Below are 13156 nucleotides of genomic sequence, written 5' to 3' on the forward strand. Positions count from 1 at the left end.
AAGCAAACAAGATAAGGGAATGGTAGAAATCCTCGCCAGCTGCACTTGGTGTTTACTCTTTGACCGTTTAGACCTTGCGTATAGCGTAGCTGCATCGGCAGATGGCCTCCTTTGTTTTGAAGGAGATCGCCACCTGGCAACCCTGCTCCAATACTTCACGCAGTTCTTCGTCAGATTCGGTTCCCTCGAGCGCTCTTGTGGTCCAGTTGAGTTTGTTACCAAGGCGACGCCAGGCAGGTTATATGCTCATAGGGCACTCAACCGCGTCGACCTGCGCACTCATAAGAGAGTGAAGGCCCAGGATGAGAACACAGTCGCCAATAATGGGGCATTCCGCTTCCGCATTAAGGTATCTGAGGCTCGACCAGGTTATTTGCAAGCTTGTGCCAAATAAAGTCTGTAATTTCCCCCAAAATTAGTGGGCCATGTGGGATGCTAGGAAGACGTGCTCAGGCTTCTTTTTTTTTACTGCACGGGATGCATCTTGCACCGTAGGGCATAAAGAGGACCCAAGACTCCTGCCGCACCATAACTGGCAGTACTTCGGCGTGAAAACGAAAGAAGAAATCTTTAGAACTGGTAGGCACTGGAAGGGGTCGAACACGCCTGAATACATTTGTACCTGGCGTGGTCTTGGAAGGTTGCCAATACAGAGGCGGCGGAAGGACTTTACCAAGAGGTCCCAGTAAAGCTTTCGTGGGCTAGCGATGAGGAGGTAATCCCTTGAAAACTTCTCCTCCAATGTTACGAGAGCAGTGGTAACCTCTTTGTAAAAAACAGTGTGACTCAGGTTGTGGTTAAGGCTCCCTGACGTGGTATGCCAGCGGCTTAGGTGTGCGGAGCCAAGGCACTGTAAAGCCGCACGAAGAAAAGAGCCCGGCTGGTCACGGAAGTACAAGAAGGGCTGTACGATCAGCTTTAGCTCTACATTCACCAGGCCCACTCCTTCATTCTCTAGACTCTAAAACAGGTTGGGGCGATGGATGGGTTCGTATGTTGAACGCTAGGCAGCCCATAACCGGTAAAGTTTGTTTATTAAGCTGGCGTCAATCGTTGTGATGCCTGCTCCGTACAACATAGCAGGGTTCATGAGGGAATTACAGACATGATCCCTTCAGGGAATGATGGTGTCCCTCGTCATCTATGGCTGAAATTTCCTCTCGGCAGCCACCAGTTTCTTCCGCCATCTTGGAATGCCCGCCTTATCCAGGTCGAGATTTATACTGAGGTTGTTTCCAACACTCTCCTTCCAATTGATGCCCAAGAGGTGTCGACGTTTGTAAGCCCACTCACCAAGACAAGCTTCTTCTGGCTTGGACATGTCATTCCTGCGCCCGAGAAGCAGCAAAAGCGACCAGCCAGCTCTACCATCTCACCCGCCTGTGACGCAGATGTGCAGAAGGCCACATCGCCCGCATAGTCCAGGACTCGCAATTTCTCCTCCCTGAGGACGAGGCCTCTGATTGTCTGACACAGCAATCGTCCGGCTCAGTGGCTCAATGTCTGGGCGAAGCGCACTGGTGGCATCGGGCACCCCCGACAGACTGATCTCGGCACTGAAAGGGCGATGCCATGCCAACTGCTTAAGACAAAGCTGGTGTTAAAGTTGTTGTAACAAGTCTTCATCCATTCAAGCGTTACACAATCAATCCCTAAGTGACGCCGAAGCGTAAGTACTTAGGGGTCGAAAGCCTTCGTCGAAAGCCTTCTTAAGTACAGTTGGAGCACTGCCAACGGAGTAACGCCCAGCGCTGCCGCATCAAACGCGTTCCTCATCTGGTGTAAGGTTGTGATGATAGAGTGGCCTTTGGAGCCACAGGTCTGATGGTTCCCTACCACTCCTCCCAGTGCCGCCTCAAGTCGCTTGGCCAGGATCTTGGCGAGTATTTTGTATTAAGCTGATATTAGCGTGGTGGGGCTAAAGTCATTCACATCAGGGGTGGATTCTGGTAACGATTTGAGTATAAGATCCAAATGACTGCCCCGCATGAATGGTGGCAGGAGTTTCCCGTTTCATATAACTCCAAAGACACTTGCGAGGATGCAGCCAAGTTCTTTTTGGAAAGTTGAGTAGAACTCTGAGATGATTTCACCTGGGTTTAGGTTTGTTTTTTGCAGGTTTGTAATCGTCTGATCTACCCCAGAGGGTGTTATAGGGGATATTGGGATATTTATTGTTTCCTTAATATCCCCTGACACTTTCGGGATGTGTTCCAGTACTACTTCTGGGACGGATTCGGACTCATTGTCGGTGCTGAATAGAAAGGAGAAGTGATCAGAGAATGCAAAGGCTACTTCTCAACTCCTGGAGACAAGAACATCATTGTGTTCAACATCGATAATGCTTTCTTGAGCACCGCGTTCCCTCTCGAAGGAATAAAAGAGTTTTCACGGTTGTACCTCGGGCTCAACCTGTATTTGCCGACTGCAGACCAGTGCTCCCCAGTAGCATCGCTCCAGCTCCTTCCTTTTTCTTGTTTTACGAATTAGATGTCCTTTTGGCATTCTCTTGACTGTTTTTCTTCGACCTCAATGAGGCCCGCAAGGGTTTTTAAAGGCTGCGCTCCTTGGCTTTATCTTCAGCAGCCTGCATTCTGCTAATGTGTATTGCTTCATGTTTAACCTTTTTCTTAAGCTCTTCCCAGGCAGTGTTGGCTACAGCACCTACTTTGAGATTTGGTATTTGTGTGGTGATTTTTCGATAAACAAAGTGTTTAGCACGGTGGAATTTATTATCCAATACTTACATGGCTTTGGAGCAGCAAATGTGTGGCCGAGTTGGACGTCCAAAGGAAGGAGCCTATGGTCGGAAAAGGGGACCGGTTTGACCTCATGACAAGAAATCAACAAATCCTCGTGACCAGTGTGACAACAAATCCACAGGAATATAAACGCGGTCCTAGCGAGCCTACAACTGACCACGCGAACACGTATACTGCACTGTATTGCATTCCTGCTTTAAGGCAGCATCCACCGCGATGCAACTTTGTAGTGCGGATTTCAAAATTCAGGCCGATGAGTTCACCCTGCCTTTCCTACCTGACCAGTCCCCTGCATTTAGGATGCAGTTGAAGTCACTCCAAGAAACACGTTTCCGGGAGATGGCTGGAGAGCGCGGAGTACGACAAATAACTCAGCCCGCCCGGAAGAATCGTTGTGGTGTAAGTGCGCAGGAAACGAGTGAGCTCCCTCCCCATGATCGCATCGACCATACAAAAGTGGCCATCTCTCGCCAGTTTGCAGTCACCAATTTTGACAACTTCTTGCTTCTTTATGAGAATGGTGGACCAACCCCCCCCCCCAATCGGACGCCCACCGCGGTAGAAAAACAATATTTATCACCAAAACTCTCTACAAAGTTCTTTGCATTAGCCGGATTTGCGATTTCGGTTTCCTGTAGAAAGCTAACGTCGATATTATGGTCTTCAAGTAAATTGAGTATCCATCATCTGCGCTTCGGGGAGATGTACTCACGATATTATTAGTGGCGAGCTTAAGTGAATTCGGGAGAGTGGCCGTCGTGGTTTAAGGGGAATGGGGTAGAGGGCTAACAATGGGCGCCTGGAATTGCTGGCGTGTGCTACTTTTCCTTAACGTTTTTCGTGGCCGTTCGCTGTGCCGCTCTGGTGGCGTAACATTGCCTGCATTTTTACTGGTCGGGCCCGTAGGCCCAACACGCATGATACCATGGTGCATTGAAGCTCTTCCGTTAGTGTCCTATGTGGTAGCACCGCAGGCACAGTGGTGGATTAGCATGGGGTCGCCATTTATGCCGGCCATTTATACCACTTCAATAGATGTTGGAGCCGACGGGATCACATGAAAAGCCCCCGTGGTTCCGGTCATGTGCGCGAGTTGAGGTTTTTCCGATTCTCTGCGAACCACCGTCTGGACCCGGCCGAAACCTTGCAACTGGCGGAACAGGAGCCCGCCAGGGACTTCCGGTAGCACCTAGTGAACCTTCACCGCTATTTCCCGGCGGTTGGGTTTAGTCACTAGGAACCACCCCAGTTCACCATAATCTCCGAGTGTGCAGTTAACTGTTGTATGTTTTCTTCCGACGTAAATGCAGCCATCCAAAGGCAGCTGAATTGGGACGGTCCGAGGCACTGTATCTTTTACATGTCGGTAATGTGAACGATCACTAAGGCGAAGTCTTTCACTCCGTATGGCCGCTTGTCATTTACAGCGCTTGATTATAGTGGATGAATGTACAGCACTTTTATTTAAGAATCCTATGTATCTAGGTTTAGCTTTAGTGCGTTAAATAAAAAAAATTGATTTTTTTTTGCCCAATAACGGCGTGGAACCATGCTGCTATTGAGGACATAATGTAATAAGACAAAAATAGATGAAACGTGCTCATGCGCATACCCGCTCCTATTATACAGAATAGTTTCTTACTGATCATAAAAACAGTGCACGCGCATTCCAAATTCCACAAGTTATCATCTGCGCCTTAATGAGAACAAAGTGCTTTACTGTTCTTGCTTGCTACCTGATTTGTTGGCAGCGTTAAAGGCAGCTGTACAACGTTCCGCTAAAGATAATTTGTGTGCAGGGGGACTCGCTATTTTCAGGCGTGTGCTAAGGTTGGTGTCGTCTTGTGGCAGGAAGTGAAATATGTCAATGAAAGCCTGCTTTGGTTTTTGTTTCCTGTCACTTAGTTTTAGCAGAGGAGCGTGTGTACTGTGTCGGATGGCTGGTTCCTGTTGTCCTTTCTTTTTATCATTCAAAATACTCTCCAGATGCTCCAGTGGCAGTTGGTGCCCACAGAAACTGGTTTATATTATAGACCACCGCCTCTTAATTAAACAATATATAGAGGCATTATTGCTAGAGCAGGTGATTCATTGGTCACAAAAACACGTATTAGATCTCGTTACGCACTGAAAGTCACTGTTTTGCAGTTTAGTAATCTCGAACGATCATTAGCCTAGATTTTTGTATCAGCATCATCATCAGCCGCCTATCTTTCTCCACTGCAGGGCAGAGGCCTCTCCAATAGATCTTTAATGATCCCGGTACCTTGCTAACAGTGACCAATGTGTCCCTGCAAACTTCTTGATCTCATCTGATAATCTAACTTTCTGCCACCTCCTGCCACGCTTGCCTTCTCTATGGATTCGCTCTGTTACCTTTAATGGCCAACGGTTATATCGCCTTCGCGTTACATGCCCGTTTCCCACCCATTTCTTCTTCTTAAATTCTGCTTATTCATCCTTAACACTCATTTGTTCCCTGACGCACTCCGCCTTCTTCCTGTCCTTAATGTTACACCCATCATGTTCCATTACATTGCCCCCTGAGTCTTCCTTAATTTAAGTTAAACCCTTTTAGTAAACGAGGTGTACTGTTTGTCGAGTTTGTAGTTCGTCGTCTTTCTGTGTTCGTGTTTTATTTCGCGCTGTAGCATTCTTTTAGTGAGGCTGGAAGTTTCTGTCCCCTATGTGAGTACCGATAAGATGCAACTGTCATACACTTTTTTTTTCAGGGACATTGGTAGGCTGGCATTCTGTATTACACGAGTATTTAGGGCTGTACCAACGACACAGATTTTCCTGCACCCATGCTTTGGTTGAAGAACTGACCGGCAAGGGAGGTGCTTCTGTGTGCACAAGGCGCCTGTTTAAGCTACTGCTGACGGTGAACTTGGCGCAAGGATTCTCCTGGTTTGAAAAAAATGGGAAGCGTTCTTTTTCCAACTGTGAATGCCGTGTTGCATTGTGTGCAACTATAGATGAATTCGTGTTAAAGATATCAAATTCTTTCGCCAGATAATGAATTTTAAATAAATTCTACAAGAATGTATAGTATCCAGATTTCTATCAGCTCTTTCCAGCCCCTACAGGTGGCGCTCCGTAAAACGGCAATGGCGGACGAGACGGTAATCGGGCCTTCGTAGCAGCATGTGCTCCAGCATCAATAGCGGCCTAAATAAAACTCCGCAGTTCCGCTTGAAACAACTACTTTCTTGAAAACTTATCACATGCATACGTTGCTGATTGCGAGACAACATTCGATTCGTTTCACGGTGTCTGCTGCGGTGTAGAAAGCGCTGCGTGCGAGGCAATCCGCTGTGCATGGCTCTGGCCTCACTGAAGTGGTTTGAAACAATCCCGCATCATTGGGCGAACAACCTAATACATAATGTGCAACGCTACATTTTGGGAGATTATTGCAGTGTAAGCCGCCGAAGTGCACGTTTTACTTAGGCGTGTTCATTTTTCTGTGTACATGACGTGTTGGACATGTTCTGTACACAGAAAAACTTTTACAGAAGATTACAGAATTCGGTCTCAAAACAGGTCTCTATAAAGTAGTATGATGGCGGATCGTTCACCCTCTCTCTAGATGTACCCCCAAACACACCCCTTGTGGCTCCTGAACGGCTCCTTTTGGATACCCTAATCATGGTCGTAGCAGAGTGCCCTCGTCACAACTTCACCTGTGCATATCGTGCTAAGTGAACGCTCACAGTGCAGTGCAGACTTTATATGAACAATCTTCCCCTCCCCTTTTCCCCGTGCCCCACACCAGGGCCTATTGTCCTCCTCCTGTAATAAAGTCATCCATTCCATTCTGTGTACATAATAAGCATAAGCCCATGCGCACCATCTCGGGCGATAAGTGCGTATTGCGTTGTTTTTCTTGAGTGTCCTAAAGCCCAGTTGTGACTTTGGGCAGTAAAACCGCGAAGGCGAGGCTCCTATTACGTCGTATCAAGTGGTATACAAACGAACATGTTAGCATTATATATGAAAAAAAAAGATAAGCGTACGTGTGATATTGAAGCGTACATGAAAATACTGGCAGTACTTTACAGGTGCGTTTTGGCTTGTGATAATTAGAGAAACCTCCTGGCTGTAATTACGTTATGTTCATTTGACTGCCGGTAACCTTTTTAAGTGCGTCAAGGGTTATAACCAAAACCAAAACGGGGGCTACAAAGTGCATTCAAGAGCTCGCATTTGAACTACCAGACTACGTTGCTATATTGTCATTGCTAAAACATCTTGCTTCGACATAAATATGTATATTTTAAGTCATTCATCAATAAACGCATCCCCACATTTGCTTCTCGCCTTCACGTGCAAAAACGTTTCATTTGTTTCTTTACTGAAAATAAAAGCAAGCGGATTGGACAGACTCTGCTGCTTATATGTTAGAAAGCAGTGGAATGGAGCCAATTTAACCTCATATAAGCGAAGATCGGTACACATTATGCGGCAGTAAATGTTAATAGTATCCGAAAAAGACTATCACAAGGTTGTACAAAGTTCCTACAACATCTGCGCCCTCACAGCAAATAACTAATACATGTGTTGACCGTAATTCAGTAAAAGATACTTTAGGCACCACGCACGCACGTGTGAGTCCAAAAGACCCGTTTTTCTCGCAGCAGACGCCGATGAGGCCTAAAACTTTTTCATTTACCTGCAGCTTCTATAGCTTCAAGAAAGTTGAGAGAATATAAGCGCGCGTTATGCCTATATTTTCCGATTATTTACACGGCATTGTCGATTACTATACTTGCGATGACTATTTTCCTTTCGCTTCTGCGAGGACACAAGGATGCCGCCGCCCGGCTCCGCCGGAGCGACCGGTCCGCCGATCACCGTCTCCCGGCTTCAGAAAAATTCTGCGCGGCGTAACTAGCGTCGCTAGAAAGAGCGAATTGTCAGTCACACCGCGTGCAAATATCAGCTTTGTCGAGAACCTGCAGCTTAGTTTTTATTGAAGGAAGAGGTTTTTAATTTCTTTCATCCTTTGTACCCCACACAATCTTTACTCACTTCCTGACCATACTGGTCTGCAACCATTTTGGCAGTTTCTGGCTCCGCAAAGAACAGCGCAAACTGTGCAGGAATCCCTGTCATCAGTGACGGATAGAGGCACGCACCATTCAACCACCATTCAATCATTTCTGTGCTTTCAAGCATTTTTATTTCATGTTACTGTTCTTTGATCGTATCACTACGTTTCAATTATGTAGTCACGTAAATCTGTCTTGTTGCAACTATTATTCAATCATTTCTGTGTTTCCACGTTTTTTTCTTCTGTTCCCAAAGCATGTCACTTTGTGTGAAATATTCAAATAGTATACCTTTTTGTTGTGTTTCTAACCCGCATTCAATAATTTCTGTTTCAACACAATTTTTATTTGTTTTAATATTGTCCTGCCATTTCACTAGGTGTGAATCATTTCTTCACGTGAGGTTTTACGGCTCGTGGCCACCGTACAATCATTTCTGTATATAAACCTTTTTTAGTATTCATAACCATTTCCCTAGACGTCGGTTAGAGTTTGGTAGATTTCCCTTGTTCTTGTAGCCACCATTCAATCATACTTTTGTTTCCACACTTCTCTTGCGTTGGTTTCCACACATTTCACTTAGTGTGAGATATTTAAAGTTGCATAACTATCTTGTTTTTGTACCCTGGGTTTGCATCTTTTTTTCTAGTGTGTGTGACTTATTTATATTCATGCAGATTTGCACTATTCCTGTTATTATACAATCTTTACCCTTTAAGCCACAGCAGATAGGCACCAAAATTAAAGTGGTTGTGTTGCGAAAGCGTAATGCATAATTTTGAAATCAATGTAATCGGTTTTACATGAACTCGTTTGTGTTTGTGTGTACTTTGAAAGCTTTCTTTCCGCACAGCTGCACTTACAGATGGTTGGCCAGACTGTCATTTTAATTCTTTTTATTTTTGAATTGATTCTCTGATAGTCTATTGGCAGAAGGCCTGTACAGCCATGCTTTTTGGGACAATTTGTTGACTTTAGTGTGGTTGCCCTAGTGTCAAGGCCACTTGTGCTGATAAGGACTGGTTTGCTGTTACTTACTGCCACTTGTTTTAGATGCAACATTTCTAGTTTGGAGCTCTTCTTTGTGTGCTTCTGCGAGAGTCTGTGGTCAGCTTGGCACTTCTCATATAAGACTGCATGCAGTATGCAGCACTTTTACTCTTGAAACCAGGTGCCAAGAAACAGCAAACAGTGCTGAATAGCTACCAAGACATTTTTTTGAAGTATTAGTCCCCACAACACGTAGGCAGAGGGGGCAGGCAAAGATCCCCAATAATGTGTAAACAATGTAACTTCAATGCATACAGGTTCATCTCGACAATGCCATACTAGCCCAGACTAGACATAGAGTTGCCAAGCTAATGTTAGTGCATAGACAGCAAAGCAATGTAGAATAGACAGAGCTCTTGGGCAAGTTGGTGCATTATGATTTGAAAATAGAGCGCGACTTGGACAACGAGAATCAAGAAGAGGGCTTTACCCGTCGTTCTTCTCTAATGTCGTTGTCCAAGTCGCGCTCTATTTTTCAATCATAATGTAGGATCGACGTACTTATACGTCTTGCATGCGTAGTACTGCAATATCCAATACCTGCGCCACTGAGGTAATATCCCGTAAACAACATATTGACACGAGGCACCGACAGGCGATAACAAACTATGTGGTTATGGGGGGATTTGTCACAGGTTAAACGAACGGGGATTGTGCGACGAGTTCCCGTGGAAGAAGAGGACGAGGGGTGATGGTTGTTCTTTCCTCAGTATGTACCAGCGGCACCCAGCCTCTTGCGTTTTGAGCATTGCAAATACATTTTATACGGCATTCTCGCCTCGTAACAATATTGAAGTGCCCTGAGAGGTGCATTCTCCGTTATACTTCGCGCGATTTGGACGGGTTTTTTAGATGCGGCGCATCTCTTGCTCTGAGGCATGTCCCTCCTACGTCTGCGTCGGCGGCGCCCGGACGCCACCTGCGCATGCGCGACTCTCCTTTGCTCTTCTCTCCGACAGCTGTTCGCAACACTCTCACTCCGTCTCATTATCATAAACAAGAGCTGCGTGCGTGTGCTTCGTCGCTTTGCTCCGCTCCCATCGCGCAAGTGCGCGCATGCGCGACTGTCCTCCGCTGTCTCCTCTTGCTCAGGCGCTGTGACTATAAAGCGGGTAGCGCGTTGCGGCGGTTCCGTCAGCGCTCGCTCTCGTTCGACTTCGCGTCACTTTGCTTGGCAACTGCGTGCTTGACTCAATTCTTCCGATGAAGTCGTGATGGAAGCGACGATCCCTTTAGTGAGTGGTGCGACACAATCCAATACCAGCGTCACTCCAAACGGTAAAGTAAAATACGCCCATCTTCCCACGTATGAAAACACCCGCATGTGATGGAATGCATCATATGCGTTCACAACACGTTTCACTCGATTTAGAGAAGCAACCCGATGGAAACGGCAATTGAACCCCCCGATGCGTCGCATCACATCAGGGTTCCCTCGCGGGAAGATGGGCGTAATTTGTTAGTTGTAGGAACATTTAATATGCGGTATTTTGACCCCAACTATACGTCTCCTGAACATCTGCAGTGTCGATTGGTGACTTCTTATGGATATCTGCAGCACGTAACACGCTTTTCTGGGGAGTTGTTATAGCGGCCTCCCTTATAGGGCGCAGCGCGTTGCCAGCAATTGCCTGGATTTCGCGGTGGCGGCGTCCCGAACACAGAATGTAGGTTCGGTGAAACGCGGCACGCGCGGGCCATGGCATCATCCACCTCACTGTACCCAAAGAGTGTTGTCTTTACGGGGCGCTGCCAAAGAGCGCAATCCTCCCGAAATGCTCTTCGCCTCTCCCCCAATCCAAACCACGTGAACGCTGTTGTCATACATTATGTGGTTTGCACTTCACACTGGGGCGTTGAATAGGAGCTGGTGGTAGACCCGGCGCAGTGCTCGTTATAAGTAGGCCGTCTGACACTCCGTCTCCTCGTTTGGGCGTAGCTTGGTCGCTAGGACGACGGACTGTCGCTCCGCTTGTATTTTCTGCCTACGAATCGATCCCTGGTCGAGCCATTAGTTTGCTTGTGAGTAGCCAGTAGCCAGTAGTAGCCTGGAATTTTTATTTGTGTAGCCAGTAGAAGCCTGAATTTCCTGCTTACGCAGACACGTTGTCGTTGTTGTTGTTGTTGTTGTTGTAGGCCTTTATTAGTCGGCGGAAGACGCGAAAATATCCTTGGCTAGTTAGAGGTATACCACTTCGCAGCAATGCGTACGCAGAAATACGTTTCTGTAGAAAGACACGTATAAAACGTAAATTAGGTTGCAAAGTAGGTCATAAATTGGCGCTGACCATAATGGTATTTCAGGCACAGAACAAGTTTCTTAACAAAATTTTCAAGGCTTTTAAGTGAAGGCATTGAAGTTGAAGGAGCACCATAACACACCAGCTCTCTGTGATTGTATTTTGACTATGCACATATTGCACGTTTGTTTCACATAGAAACATGGCAGAAAATGGTAAGAATAGCAAATAATTCTGCACCATTAAAACCTAAGCATGACAAAGTGAGAGAAAAAGATAGAAAATAATTTTATAAAATTAAATTGCATAAAATTAAAACAAGCAAAATACCACACAAAAATAAAAAAGGTTCATACAGCACCCATAAATACTTAAAAATATGCTTGCGCAAAGTAAGCATTCGGTTAATTGTAAACACGAACATTTTCCTCATTAATGCACCAATATTTCTTGGTGAAGATGTTTAGTTCTACAGCAGTATTGTAGAAATTTGTGGCATCGAAGAGGCGACCGTTTGCTGCATCCGCAACTTCGCCGCTGGAAGCACCCTTACTTTGTAACACCTGTAATAGGTGAGTGTTGCGCGCAAGCTTAATAATGTCACACAGTACCTAGCACCCTCCTTAAAATGCAGCCGTGAACATGTCGAAAGTAATCTTCCATGTCGTGAGCGCTCACTCTCAAATAAATCCTAGTGCGCGTATTGCAAGATATTTTTATATCTTGCTTTCCGACACCAGTACTTGGTTCGTTCTTCAAAAGCTGACAAAAAGTCCACTGAAAATTTACTGCACATTGGGATAGTAGCAGGACTGAATATGAAATAGAATCGGAAATATCGGTGCATGTCCACAGCCACACACCAGTTGGGCCTATTGCAGTTACCAAAAAAATGCAAGCCAATAGACAGAAATGTTTCGCCTGCTAGGTTTTATTAGAGAGTTTTAGCTGACCGTTTATGACAGTCCGCTCCACTCCGATAGCAAGCGGGAGCGCCATTCCGCATGCGTGGCGCGCTAGTGCGCTAACGGCGATACCGGAACGGGGCCCCGCTGCGCTAACAGGGGCCTCTTAGCGGGCCGTCGCGGCAGCTTACGCTACCGTGCGGAATTTTAACATGGCTGCCCCTGCGATGCGAGCGCGCTACACCTGACTCCTTTCTTCAGTTGAACCTCGAACGAGGAAGCCGCGAAAGCGCTTCCGAATAGGCAATGGTGCCGCACACATCAACGAGCTTTTTAGAACGGAACGAAAAAACGTCGACCGATCGCGGGGCTGCCTATATGCAGCGCCGAGCAAGACAGCCTTTGCTTGGCTATATCAAAGTTTACCGGCTTATTTTTTGCTATTTAGAAAAAGTATACCATGTCAGCGACTACATTATACAAAAAAATTGAAATGAGACCCAGAAACACGAGAAACACGTTATTTTGCTTTGTTTGGGCGACCAAATACAAATTCTTAGGTGTCCTTGGCACTATGGCATTGTGAGAAAGGACCGAGCAACACGCGGCGGTGGAGTTGCCATTCTTATTAACAAACGTATTCGATTCACACAGATGCCTGTATTGAAGGTGCTGAAGCGGTGTTCTGTAATTTATTGTGCGGGTCATTCTCAATCGCTGTTGGTTGTGTTTATTGCAGTCTAGGGTCAGATCATATCGCTATGCAATCACTGCACGCCTACATGCAGCGCAGTGTGAACGGCAAGAGGCTAATTCTTTTGGGGGACTTAATCTCCCCGACATGCAGCAGACCGACATGCAGCAACTGGCAGCCCATGCAGCACGAGTGCTTAAGCTCAGAAACCCTTTTTGATGCAATGCTATCTTTTAACCTCAATCAGAAAATAATGGATCCAAAACAGGTGCAGGCGGAGAGCTCCAATGTACTTGACCTGGTATTCTTAAGCGACCATTTTCCAATTGATAAACAAAGTGTACAAATTCTTGATGGCATATCGTAATCGTTTGCAGCGCATCAATTTGTGCCAAAAAATCACTGTCACTCGCAAAAAAACGTTCCAGGTTTTCAGAACGCGGATGATACC

The sequence above is a fragment of the Haemaphysalis longicornis genome, unplaced genomic scaffold (genome assembly GCF_048455015.1).
Source record: "Haemaphysalis longicornis isolate Haplotype H1 unplaced genomic scaffold, Haemaphysalis longicornis Haplotype H1 scaffold_16, whole genome shotgun sequence".
In the NCBI taxonomy this organism is placed as follows: Eukaryota; Metazoa; Arthropoda; class Arachnida; order Ixodida; family Ixodidae; genus Haemaphysalis; species Haemaphysalis longicornis.